At 32.9% G+C, this 12,831-nt stretch overlaps 1 long non-coding RNA gene across 1 annotated transcript; it reads left to right on the top strand.

Annotated features, from left to right (window-relative positions):
• Window positions 1-1,704: 1,704 nt before the first annotated feature.
• On the top strand, window positions 1,705-7,481 carry LOC119641839. Its single transcript, XR_005247895.1, has 3 exons — window positions 1,705-2,143; window positions 5,626-5,922; window positions 5,983-7,481. It is a non-coding gene; the product is annotated as an uncharacterized LOC119641839 (long non-coding RNA).
• Window positions 7,482-12,831: the final 5,350 nt, after the last annotated feature.

Genomic DNA, 12,831 nt, shown 5'->3' with positions numbered 1-12,831 from the left:
ATGTTGGAGGTTGCGAAAAAAATTGCGAAAAAAAAATTATATTCCTTTTTTGAAAGAGTAAAACCAAGAAGAAATAGTCAAGTTATTCCGAAAATTATTGCGAAAAAAACAAAAATTAACATGACGACAAATGTCTTGTTACAGTGTTTATGATCAAAAGCGAACCCTTATATGGAGAGAAAGTCTAGTTTGTAGTTTTCGATGACAGACAAAATTTTAACGAAGTAAATTAGTTTTGGTTCGAGTGGTTGACGTTTTGGACATCGTCCAATATGCAGACTTTCATGAAAAGTATGACTTGGCAGAAAAATTCGTAATTTTTTGTGCATTATTGCCGAAAGCTTTGAGAAGAAGCTTTTGAGTACGTGTTATTTTTCAAAAAGAGAATTGCAGTTTTCAAACTTTGGAAGCTTTAGCTATATCTTAATAATTTCAATTAATTTTGTTTTAGTAACTGAAGATTGACTTTTATTTTAGAGATAAAACTAAAAGTTAATTAATAATGATAAAAAATAAATTAATATATATTAAAATATATGGAATATAAAAGGAGAGCTCTAAATAACCTTCAAATGCCTCGGTACGCGTTATAATGAACGTATTAATAATAACAAAATTAAGATCGAGAGAGACTGCTCGCAAAAAAAAAGTGGTTAATTTAATATTTTCAATAAAATAAATTAAGTTGACATAGAAATAATCGACACGTGCGGTTACCCGGGTTTGTTACTGCGCATATTTCCCGGATTCTTGTTTATTAATTTGGTTTAATTTGGAGGGGGGATTTGTTTGGTTTGTCTTAATGTATAACTAGAAACGAGGAAATGACAAGTTGGTCGAACTAGGAAATTATTATAGACTTGTTGCGTTTCTGTCATAAATAACCGCAGTAACTCTGTTAATTAATAGCAATTTAGTTGCTTACTCTTTCATTCTCGTTATTTGTAAGGGCAAAGATTTTGTTTCTTGATATGGTATCCCATTTTGAAATGTTTGCAAAGCAAAAGCAAGTGTTCTCAAGTGAATATATGCTATGGTATACATATAACGGCGAATGTACGAAAAAAATCAAATAGAATGTATGTGTGTAGCAAAAATAATTTGTTTTTTTCGCTTATTTTGAAGTAATAAAAAATTCTAAATTTTTTGTTCGTTAAGTGCTTCAATGGCTTTCAGTAAAAAAGATATTTTTTATTAAAAAAAATATGTTGTAATTTATTACATTTATCTATCCTATATATTTGACAATATTCCATATCACACTTGAGTTGTCTATTCATGTTATATTATTATTATGTTGTTTATATTCCGAAATTAAACAATTAATTGAATGAACAATATATTGTTACGAAAATCCGAAATCCAGTTAATGTCAGCTAAGTAATTTTCGTAATAATAAATTCCCTCAAAAAGGAAAAAATGAGGCCGATGAAAACAATTAGCGGCAAAGCAGACAGGTAAAAGCTAAGTGTACATTCCCAGACGCGTCATGCAGGTTCAGGAAAAACCAGGCTGGGATTAGAAACAAATCATTAATTTAGGTATAGTAAGATGCTTGTAAAATTGTATATAAATAGAATATTTGTGAAAAGTAGAGTTAGTCTGGCAAGACCGTAGAAGTTGAGATTACGGCCAAAATAAATTGTAAATAAATATTCCTACTGTTGTGAAAGACAAAGTAGTAAAACAAAAGAACTTTGAAGTGCATTTCTTTTGAATAAAATATCCACGATCCAGTGATACGGACTGTATCTCAGTGAAAGCAAATTTCATAACAAATTGTGTCAGAAGTGAGATCGTGGAAACTAAGAGAAAAGGTAAAATTACACGATTTAACAGCGGAACAGTTCAAACAGGAGCTGATGGAAAGGAACGTAACAGCAACTGGTGGTAAGCCTAATAAAAAAGGAAAGCTGCAGCGCTGACTTTGGGAACAACTAAAAAAGGAGGGAGATGATCCTTCCGTATTTGAATTCTACGGCGATTCTTATGAAGTCTACCCGACGGATAGTATTGTAGAAGAAGAACATACGTGTGCAACCGGTGAGAGACGAGAGGCACTTACGTACGTTGAAGCTACAGTACCACAGATGCAGCAAGGCTACACAACAATATTTTATTTTTCTACAATAAGACTACTCACGTAAGATGCAATAACTTTTTTAATATAAACATTAATTTCAGAATTTGATAAATTGCTTTTGTTTGAAATTCTGTGTGCGTTGTTGGTTTTCCTAATAATCCGTGATTAAATTTATTCCAATTCGTGCTTCGAAACTTGAGCTTTAGAAGGGGTTGCTGTTCTTGAAGAATGAAAGAAAACTATTTTTGTTTATCAATGTTGCATTGATTTCTAACGTGTTATGATTGTTATTGTAGAGTATTGATTTTAGGCAATTTTAAGTGTTGTTTTTAGTATCTAAGTGGATCCTAGAGTTTGTTAAACAGACATCTAAGAATGGTCCGCACCGGGGATAAGAACGTAAAGTGGATGCATATAGTTTGTATCGGAATTCAATGTAGCAATTGTTTAAATCTTGTAGGCTCAGAGAATCAAACTTCTTAAAAAGAACCGTTTTTACGCTGTTGCAATTATTTCCCTTCTTGTAGCAGGTAGCGACTGTGCACATATTTCTGTTCACATTGGTACGTATTTTAGTTGTATAGGTTTCGAGATATTCTAAAGAAATTATTATGTGGTTTTCATAGTACGTATGATTTTTACAGTGTTTGATTAGCGTGCCAGTATCACACCTTTCAATGCGCCTAATTGGTCGTTCCTTTTTAAATTGTACCGACAAGAATGGAGTTTATGTTTTGAATTCAACGTGGCAATACCATTTCTTTTCAATGCGCCTAATCGGTCCTTTTTTATGATCTTGTATCCATAAGAACGTAGGTCATGCTTTAGATTCATATTGGTTTGCGTATATGTAGTGAACTTTGAAATTCGTATTGTCGACTACATTTACTTGAATTATTTTAAGGCTATTTATATTTATGTTGTTTTGATAACTAGACGACGTTAGGGTTCTAACGTAGAGACGAGGATGTCCACGGGGCCAACTTCAATTTGTAGTTGTTTTTGTTAGTTCATAATTTGTGTAGTTATATTTAATAACATATTTGTTAATTCATCCAGAAAGAAGAGTTAATGTTAATTTGGATTGACATATTGATTGCACTTACTCTGCTTATACCTGATTTTATGTTGTAATTATTCACATTCAGGTTATTTAATATATTTTTCTGTCTCCTATTTCCAAGTTTTGGTTGATGTTTCCTGAAAACCTCATAACTTTTACAAAATACTGAGTACCTATACCTTTTACGAAGTATGCATTAGAGTTTTTCTCCTTTGATAAGTGGGACTGCATTCAGAGGATATTGCAATTAAACCCCAATAAATCCCAATAAATGATATAATACAACAGTGATCTATTAGGTGGTTGGGTTAATTTTGATAGTTTTGTCACTTGAAAAACGCAAGTAATGAGAAAAATTGGTGCAATATACGTTAACCAAAATATTTTCCATCATTTCCTAAAACTTTTTCCCATCTTTATGGCAACATGGTGAGTACTCTGGGTGTGGCAGAACTTCCCATTCGAACACCCAGTGCCAACAATTGCAGCAAGTGGCCAAAATGGCTCTTTCAGTCAATTCGTAAAGTAGCTATTTTCGCAGCTATTGCTGGTGGTTTTTGCAACAATACATGGCGTTCAATTGACGTCAGTAGAGATCTGCAATAGCAAATTTACACCTTGTTGATCCCATCATATGCACAGCAAATCGTTATAGCCATGAATATTTCGCTTCGGTACCGATGTGGATGTGGCTCTCCTGGACAAATCTATGGCTTTTTGCTCTTGGGATTGTTATAGTAGGTCCACTTTTCAACGCCATAGAAAGCTCCCCTTTTTTTGCTTGGGTAGCAATGAAACCGCGGTGTTCAAATAGTTCGAAATGGCATTTTCAGTCAATTCGTATCATCATTTTCTCTCCTTTTGGATCTTTGCCATCGCATGTAAACGCATTTAGCTGGATTTTCGCCCAATAAGTCTTGCAATTTACTATCTTCGAACTTTTTTGATTCGTCAGGGCGTTATACGTCGTTGACATCAAAATGGCCATTTTTAAACAGTTGAAAGCACAAAAAAAAAATTAGGATATGATAGAGCCGCTGCTGTGACGCTTCACAATAAGCTTCTAACAGTGTTCGAGGTGAAGCGGCAGCAGATTTCTTCAAATCAATTTACAAAAGTAATGAATATCGAAAAAGCTATTTTGAGCATCCCATGAGTGCCTCAATTACACTAAAGTGAAAGCTATTATTTTAAGTAGAGAAAGGTAAACATCATCATCGAATTTAATCGTTATGTACGTTGGTGTTCTCCATTTCTTCATCATTTTTACCTGTAAAAGCTTAGTAATTTCTTCTAATATGGTTAGATTGCTATTTGCGTTGGAAACATTGGTAGTGAATAATCTTTTTGAATAGAAGATTTTGTTGAAAATTGGCTGACTTTCTTTAAAAGCAAATCATCTTGATATTTACTTAGTTCAATTAGAATTTCATCAACATTTGTATCTACGTTTAAAATTGTTAATGGGTACCTTTTCTTTGCTCATGTAGTGCGAATGTGTAAAATTTGAGTTTTCATTTTTCAAGATATGCTTTAACTCGATTGTAATCTTGTAAGTCACTTACACCTAATAATTTTTTATTACAGTATTCCCTTATTTTAAATTTATCAATTTTTAATCGATTTTTTTGTGAATTGTTTAGTTTCTATGCCAATGATATTAACGTGCGAATTTTGGTTTACGTAGTGCTGTTGCTTTGTACAATTCTTTGATTATTGATAATATTTGTTTGGTTTTTCTTACCATTTCTTGACATACTTGGAAGATCTCTTTTTTAAACTTTTTTACATTTTTCTCAAACACTTTTTATATTTCGTTATCTCGTTGTGTGTTATAGACAATGAGAAGTAATTTCATCTAAGGTGTGTCATCGGCAATGAGAAGTAATTTCAACTAAAATGCTTGATTGAGTATTTACATTCATTGTTTTGCTTTTTCTATTTCTGATTCCGATAATGGAATGTGAACCTACGTTACATATCTAAATATATGAGCAGCATGCTTACGAGCATGCGTAAGAGTACTCAAAGCAAGCTTCTCCGAAGCAGTTAGATAAGTCGTGTACCTCAATTAAGTTCCGGTTTGTAGCTAGCAATAATATTATTGGAGGATGTAGGGGACTGTTTTGGTTTTCCTTAGCAAGGTTAGCTTTTGATTCCGTTAGGTAAATAATGCGTCTTTAATATGGTTTTTAGATAAAAATATGAAATGTGCAGCGGTCCACATGCCCTTGGTCAGTTACCGTTTAAGGTTTTATAGTTCAGAGTCTCCTGGGCCAGCTTGGAATAGGTAGTCCAATCCGTTCTGTTCAGTAGAAATATTGACTGCTTTGGTGGGACATCGGAATGCTTGAGTGCTTTACATTGATCACGATTTGAAAGTGGTCACTATTACAAGAAACTTCATCCCGTAGTAATATACTTATTAATTTCATTTAAAACTCCTTTAATCGTAAATTATTTTTTTTATTTCTAAAAGAGGCTTTAGATCTTTTGAGCCAGGTAACTGAAGTAATTGTATGCGAAAGTTTGCGATCAGTTCGTAGTGAGATATTAGTGAAAAAGCGTGGACACGTTACAATGAGATTCTCATGAATTTTTGAACAACAAAGTGTTGGAGCACGCAGGATCACAACTGAAAGCACCACAATGTCAGCTCATACGGATTATGAAGATGTAGAACTTCTGAAAAGTGGCAAAAATCCACTGAGTCACACGCCGATTGGTTTTTTGTTAACGGACGATATTTGTAAACAGATCACCACAAAATCTAAACGTAAGTAAAAATTTTCTTTGTTTTAAATTTTAATATATGTTGAAGAAAATGCATTTGCAGTTACGTGAGAGGATTATCATATTAATTAGATTGGATTGGGGGTCAGAACAGATACGACTACGGATTCCTACGGTTTCAGCAATACCAGCCGAACAATAACTAAACGTTTATGAAGTTTCGATATTGCTGGCACATTACATACAATACGTCATGCTGAGCCGGGAACAAGGAAAAACAATTAAATGCTGAGACAGTCCCTTTCACAGAATTAGTAGAAAAAAGATATATTACATTTATAGCAATTCATTTAACGCTCGAAATCGAAGTGGGCTTTAATTCTATTGTCTTGAGGAAATGCAGCAGATGCCACTATTAGTTAACATTAGTTACGATTACAGTTTAGTTTTTAAAAATAAATGATTTTAATAATTTAATACCTTCTATCTTATTCTTCACCCATTGTTAATCAACAATATAGTGTAGTGTAAGTAAGTGGCTTTAGCATAAGTCATGGTTTTTGGAAAACCGGTTTTATTTTGCTTAACAGTATTATATTTTCCTGCGACGAAGCCCTTAGTATATGTGCAGTCCACTTTGAGCTGTGCTAAAAACATAGACATATTTTTTTGGAGTTAGGTGTAACTTTCATTGACTTGGAGATACTTTTTTACGATTCAGGGATACTTTGATTGGATTTAGGGGAAACTTTTAGCATCCAGGGGTGGTTTTATTGGGAGTTAGGGATACTTTTATTTGCCTTGGGTTACTTTTGTTGGACTTAGAGGAACTTTTATTTCCAAGTCTGAAGTTTCTAGTTTTCTTTGATTTCATTTGGATTTTTATCCGATTTATTTTCTTCATTCACCAGTGCGAAGTTATTAGAAATAATCTAGAAGAATGCCTGCTAGCTGGAGTTGTTAGGCCCTCAACAACTGCAGTGGAAAGTTTTACCGGAAGGTAGAGCGATACGAAAGAAAAAAAGTCAGCTGAACATGGATTTCGGCCAATTAAATCTAATGCTACTAAAAGATTACTTTCCAGTGCCGACATTGGATGTTGTTTTTGAAAAGCTACAGTCAACACTCTTCAAATTCTTTCATACTACAGATTTGGACAAACAAAAAAAAAAAAAAAAGATGTAACATTTGATTTTTGTTTTGTAAGATTTGCTACAAATTCAACTCTGTGGTGGGTTCTTAATTTTAATGACGGCCTTTAGCGAACGTATTGAAAAACGTTGGTATGCCTGGAAAAAAAAATTATGTAAAGGGAAAACAAAAGCGCTGATTACTTATGGCGTTAACTAAATTTCATTTTCGAGTTCCTATTTTTTTGCTATACACATACACAAGTGCAAGAACCGCTCTCTCAAAGTGTCAAAGTCAAGTTTGGGTTAAGGAAGAACGCTATTGCAAATGGTTCGAGTCAGATCACCTTTTCGACTACTTCCTATAGAAAGCCTCGTTTTGAAGCTTTTTATACGAATACTTGAATTATTTTCTGGATTAAATGTTATTAATATTAATATCTAGGAAATTTTTATGTACCATATTTTTAAAATATTGTTACGAAAATCCCAAATCCAGTTAATTTCAGCTAGGCGCCTCATGCAGCTGCAGGCCGATGAAAACGATTAGCGGAAAAGCAGGCTGAGATTGGAAATAAAACCATAAATTTAGGTATAGTAACACGCTTGTAAAAATGTATATAAACAGAATATTTGTGGAAGGGAGAATTAGTCGGGCAAGAACATTTGAGCCGAGAGTACGGCTAAAATAAATTTTAAATAATCCTACATGTAAGAAATATAATTGTAAATAAATACTCCTACTGTTGTGAAAGACAAAGTAGTAAAAGAACTTTGAAGTGTATTTCTCTTGTACAAAATATCCGCGATTCAGTGATACGGACTGTATCTTATAAAAGCGAATTTCATAACAATATTCTGCCAGGTGCTAAATATCTCGATTTGCATCAAAATATTAATCTGAGCTATGGATCAATTCAATGTAATCTACAATACAACACACTATTACCTTTTTATATCTACTGTCAGTGGATGAGATTATATCCGTATTTTGTGTCGAAACGTTTGCAACACCTAGAGTGCAAGCTTTAAAAACTTTTTGTGTATACATGTATATATATTACTGATCAGTCTCAAATTTTGAAACGATCTAAGCATGTCCCTCTGTAAGGCTGTAAGGCCTCTGTCAAGAGTACTTTCACTCCAAGCGCAAGCAAGGTGGCATCGAAAGCTGGCCAAATCAGTCAAAGGACCCAGCTACGTCTTCAAATGTGAAAAGTTGGGTTTTCTGCTTACAGTTCATAAACTGCGACAGACACAACTATAAAAATGTCCTCATGTATTCTATGAACTATCGGACCTCAAAGGTAGGTTAAACATAAACATTAAGTACAGCAGCAGCTCCTTCTTTAAAGACACTATTGTCGCCATTCAAGATAACCCAAGCTAAAGCATGAACTAAAGGAGCGTGAGTAAGCACAAGGAAGACCAATGATAGCAAATACACAGCTACTATGGAAGAAACTCGAGGATTTTGCATTTCGTGAATATCAATGTCGACACTACGTTTCAAGCCCGCTACTCAATTTTGACTTACAATTGCCAAAGGTGGAGCAGCCGGTGGGGTAGGTGTTAATGAAAATATATAAAGTGGTACAAATAATTTGTGTAACAAGAGGGAGGGCGGCATTCAAATCCTTAAACTCCAGCAATAGAATATCATTTAAATAAGGAGAATAATTAATACATAATTATAAAGAGAGAATTATTAAACGCTGCTTATTCGAAAACCGAACTGTCATGTTGATCACCCTATATTAAAATTTCCGCTATACTTCTTAACGATTCTACCAGCAAACCCCTATTACTCTCGGATACCGTTGTATTTTTTTCTAAAATACTATATAAATATTTTAGATGTTCCAACGATAAACGGTTTTTTGGTTTATTTCAAGTGCCACCAAACCAACTCCGGCTACGAAACATTTTTCTTCTCAGAGCTTTTGGGTAATTTTCACTAGTTTTTTTTTCTATTAATATCGTTTCAATTTTTCCACCTTTCAACCACAAATGCAATTTTATAATTTTAATCCGAAAACGTTCTTCAAATTACAACTTTTTTACTTGATTTTAATAATTGCATTTATTTAAAAATAAATTTTCTTACATCTTTTCCTAAATAATTTAATACTTTTTCTTGGGAAAACAGCTGATCATGGTATTGCACGACCAAATTTGTTTGTTTATAAGTTGATAATAAATCGGGGCACAGGAGCTGAGGTTATAAATGCAGGCACACATGTTCGATCAGAATTAAGTCAGCATTCGCTAAGATCATACGAGTTGGTACGCAAGGTAGTATTAATGCTAAGATATACACATAAGGGAAGCACATTTAGACGAGTCAGAGCTCGGCAAACATGCTCGATCAGACCTAAGTTAGTATACGTAAGAATATATACATAAGAATAACACAATAATAATGACAAAATACAAAATTATGTTATGTGTGTACGTATGAATTAATATGTCTTTAAAGCGATTTAGTGGGACATATATAAGAGGAAAAATAACTAAAGTGTGCAATTATTTCTCTGTACCAGGGATATTATATTTCTCACTACCAGGGATTTTATTTCCAGTTTCGGTGAGGAAGTAGCATTTCTCTTTCCTTTTATAATTTTTTTCTTTTTCTTTCGTTGCCAGTTGAAAAATTTAACGAAATTAGTATGTACATAAATAATAGCGAAATATAGCGAACATCAACGATAGTTAAATTTTCCATACATAATTATACTCCAAATAAAATAATTAATATGTGGTGGAGTACTGCAATGCTACTTTGATGTTATAATATAGAGGTCACTACGATGTTGTAATATTATTTAATCAGTGCTATAATGATAGTTATGATTTATAATATGACTCAATACGGTAGTGTTCTTATAACCGTTCTTAATCTGACATATTTTGAATTATATCTTTTGGTTTGTAAAGCTGGTCGCATAAATATTTTGCTTTATTAATTTTATACTTTATTCCCTTATGCTTCAAATATGCCCTCAGATTTACATATGTTTTTGCTGCCATAGTGTCTTTTAACTATTTTGCTTTTATATTTAACGCCACTTCTTTCTACAGCAAAATGCAATAATAAATCAGCGGCAGCCTTTCCCACCGCGCATCGACAAATAAAAAAAATTGAAAGTTCGAACAGGTCGTGCTACGCAAATGGAAACAAAAGACTCAACCGACTACGGACCAGCTCTAATGCTATCAAGCTGTAACCTCTAAAGCAATACTTGTTTAGTGCACTGCGATACTGACATTTTTTTTTTCTTTTAATTAAATTACAAATTAATTAAAGAACGCCGATCGGAGTCGAACCTCTCTACAATTAACCAGCTGCGACGTCGCCGTCGCAAACGAAGACCCTGAGCACGCAGGCGTCACCGAGGCGTCCAAACGCCATAAATGCCGTACGGATGAAAAAAATTATATAATTAATATTAATTAATAATCGATATTAAATAATATAATAAAATATAATAAAATTTAAAAAACAAGTAAAATTGTATTTTTCTGTAATTTTTTTGTTGTAAACGCCATAAATGCGGGATAGACAAAAAAAATTTTATAATTAATATTAATTAATAATCGATATTAAATAATATAATAAAATATAATAAAATTTTAAATACAAGTAAAATCGTATTTTTTTGTAATAGATGTACTCTGCAGATTTTCGGGAACGGGTACATATACATATTGAAGATAATTATGTCGATTTTATGACAAATCATACTACTTCGGATATGTACGTATGTATTTCTGGTTTTAACAGAATGTTGACTTCGATTTCTCGTTTTAACAGGTACATTGAGGAAGGAGAACATTTATTTCGCGATACTGAACACTTATTAAGCAATGAATACATTAATGGATCTTTAAGAAATCTACTACTACAATTGCAATCTACAATTTGCAATTGTGGGCAAAATCTTACGAATAAACGTATACTTTGTGATAGCAAACTCTTTCCAATATTCGAAGATTTGTTTCTGAAACATCTTGGAAGTACCTGGAAAACATAATATGAATAGAATATTTAATTTTATTAGAACGATTAAATTAAGCATCTACTCTATCTTTTTTGAAAACGGAATCATTTTCATCATTTCTAACAGCGTTCGTCCTTGGATTCTGCAAACATATACGCTTACTCTCACACGGACGCAATTTTTAGACAAACACATGTTCAATTATTGAGAATTGTAATCAAACATATACGCTTACTCTCATATGGATGCAATTTTTATAGAAAAATGTGGCGATTTTGACGATTAATTGAAGCACAGACAACTAAATGGCAAGACGGTCTTACATTATGCTTAAAATTGAAAGGGTGCAATAGAGGCTAAAAGGAGGAATAAATTTAGAAAACATTTAAAGTGATTAAAATTATTATTGAATTATGAATCGTACGATGACGCACACATTTGAATCTAAGGAGTCAGATATGAATGAGTTTATTTCCGACGTTTATCTAGGACAAAATTGCAGGCATTAACTTATCTAAGAATATCGTTTCACGATTATTTTTATTCTCATTCTTCTACAGTTTCAGTTTTACTCTAATTAATTACATCAGTTACTTGACTTGGATAGACACTTCTTTGCTTTGACTTTGACGGCTAGAGTACAAAATCGTCAATTATGTCAGAAACAAATTGACCGAAAAAATTTGAACAGACTGGTAAGTAATTAGAAAGAATAAAATGAAGATGGAGCTTTAACTATTCTTTGGCATTCACAGAAAATCAGGACACCAACGAGAATTCATTTGTATATAATGGAAAACCAAAAACAATTAGGAAAAATCGCTCTGAGCCACCGGATAGTGGTGCGAAAAATTCGAACCCTGGAGAGGATAATAATCAAAGTCTCAATGATGAAGTAAACGGTATGCAAAAGGTTAAAGCCGATTGTAAAGTGGAAGAATTAACTAAATTGAGAACGAAATGTGAATACCTGGTAAGAAGTTGTATCGGCGGTCTTATTTTACAAATGATCGATCAATCATTTATGGAAATGGAAGGTTAGCACCATGAAAATTTGTTTACGTTTTGTTCTGCTTTTGTTTATTATTGCAATCTGCAGATGGAATGAATAAGGCAGTTTGTTGGTATTTAACTTGTAAGCGTTATTGGGAGGATGCACCCTTAGAATCACGTGCCTTTCCTTGGGTTCTAATAATTATTTTATTATTGGTTTTATACACGGGAATTTGTTTTAGTCACTACATTGCATGGATATATATGGACGAAAAGAAACTATTCGGAAAGAATTGCAAGTGGATCTACTACTTTTAGATAGATGCTATTAAGATTCCAACTACGTTTTTCCATGAAAACACACAAAAGAAAAATTGCGTTTGAAGATGTGAAAGTTTTAAATACAATTCTAGTGAAAGCTGAATTACGAATAAATGTTAGGATTAATGGTTTTTCAATTCATGTCTTGTAAAGCAGTGGTTTCTCGAGTTTTTGGCGATATGTGAAAGTTTGCTCTAATAAATATTATCCATCTAAATAATATTGTGCAGCCCTTTCCAAATCACTTTTACTTCATGAAAAATTATTTTTTCTTTCCTAAAAGACATTTTTTTTCTCGGATTTTCGGATCAATTCGTAATCGTTTTTTCATCATCTGCTGGCTTGAAAACGATGTTTTTATTTCCACCCAGAAGGCTCAACGGATTAAAGCTATAATTTCGTTCACGGACCCGGGCTCGCATCGCAGATTAACGTAAGCGTGCATATGTTATATATAAAATATATATTAAATAATGAGTTTTATTTCTTCTAAAATGTGGGAAATAC

Source organism: Glossina fuscipes, unplaced genomic scaffold (genome assembly GCF_014805625.2).
Source record: "Glossina fuscipes isolate IAEA_lab_2018 unplaced genomic scaffold, Yale_Gfus_2 182, whole genome shotgun sequence".
Classification (NCBI taxonomy): Eukaryota; Metazoa; Arthropoda; class Insecta; order Diptera; family Glossinidae; genus Glossina; species Glossina fuscipes.
The sequence above is the reverse complement of the archived record's forward strand: the minus strand, read 5'-3'. Positions and strand labels throughout refer to the sequence as shown.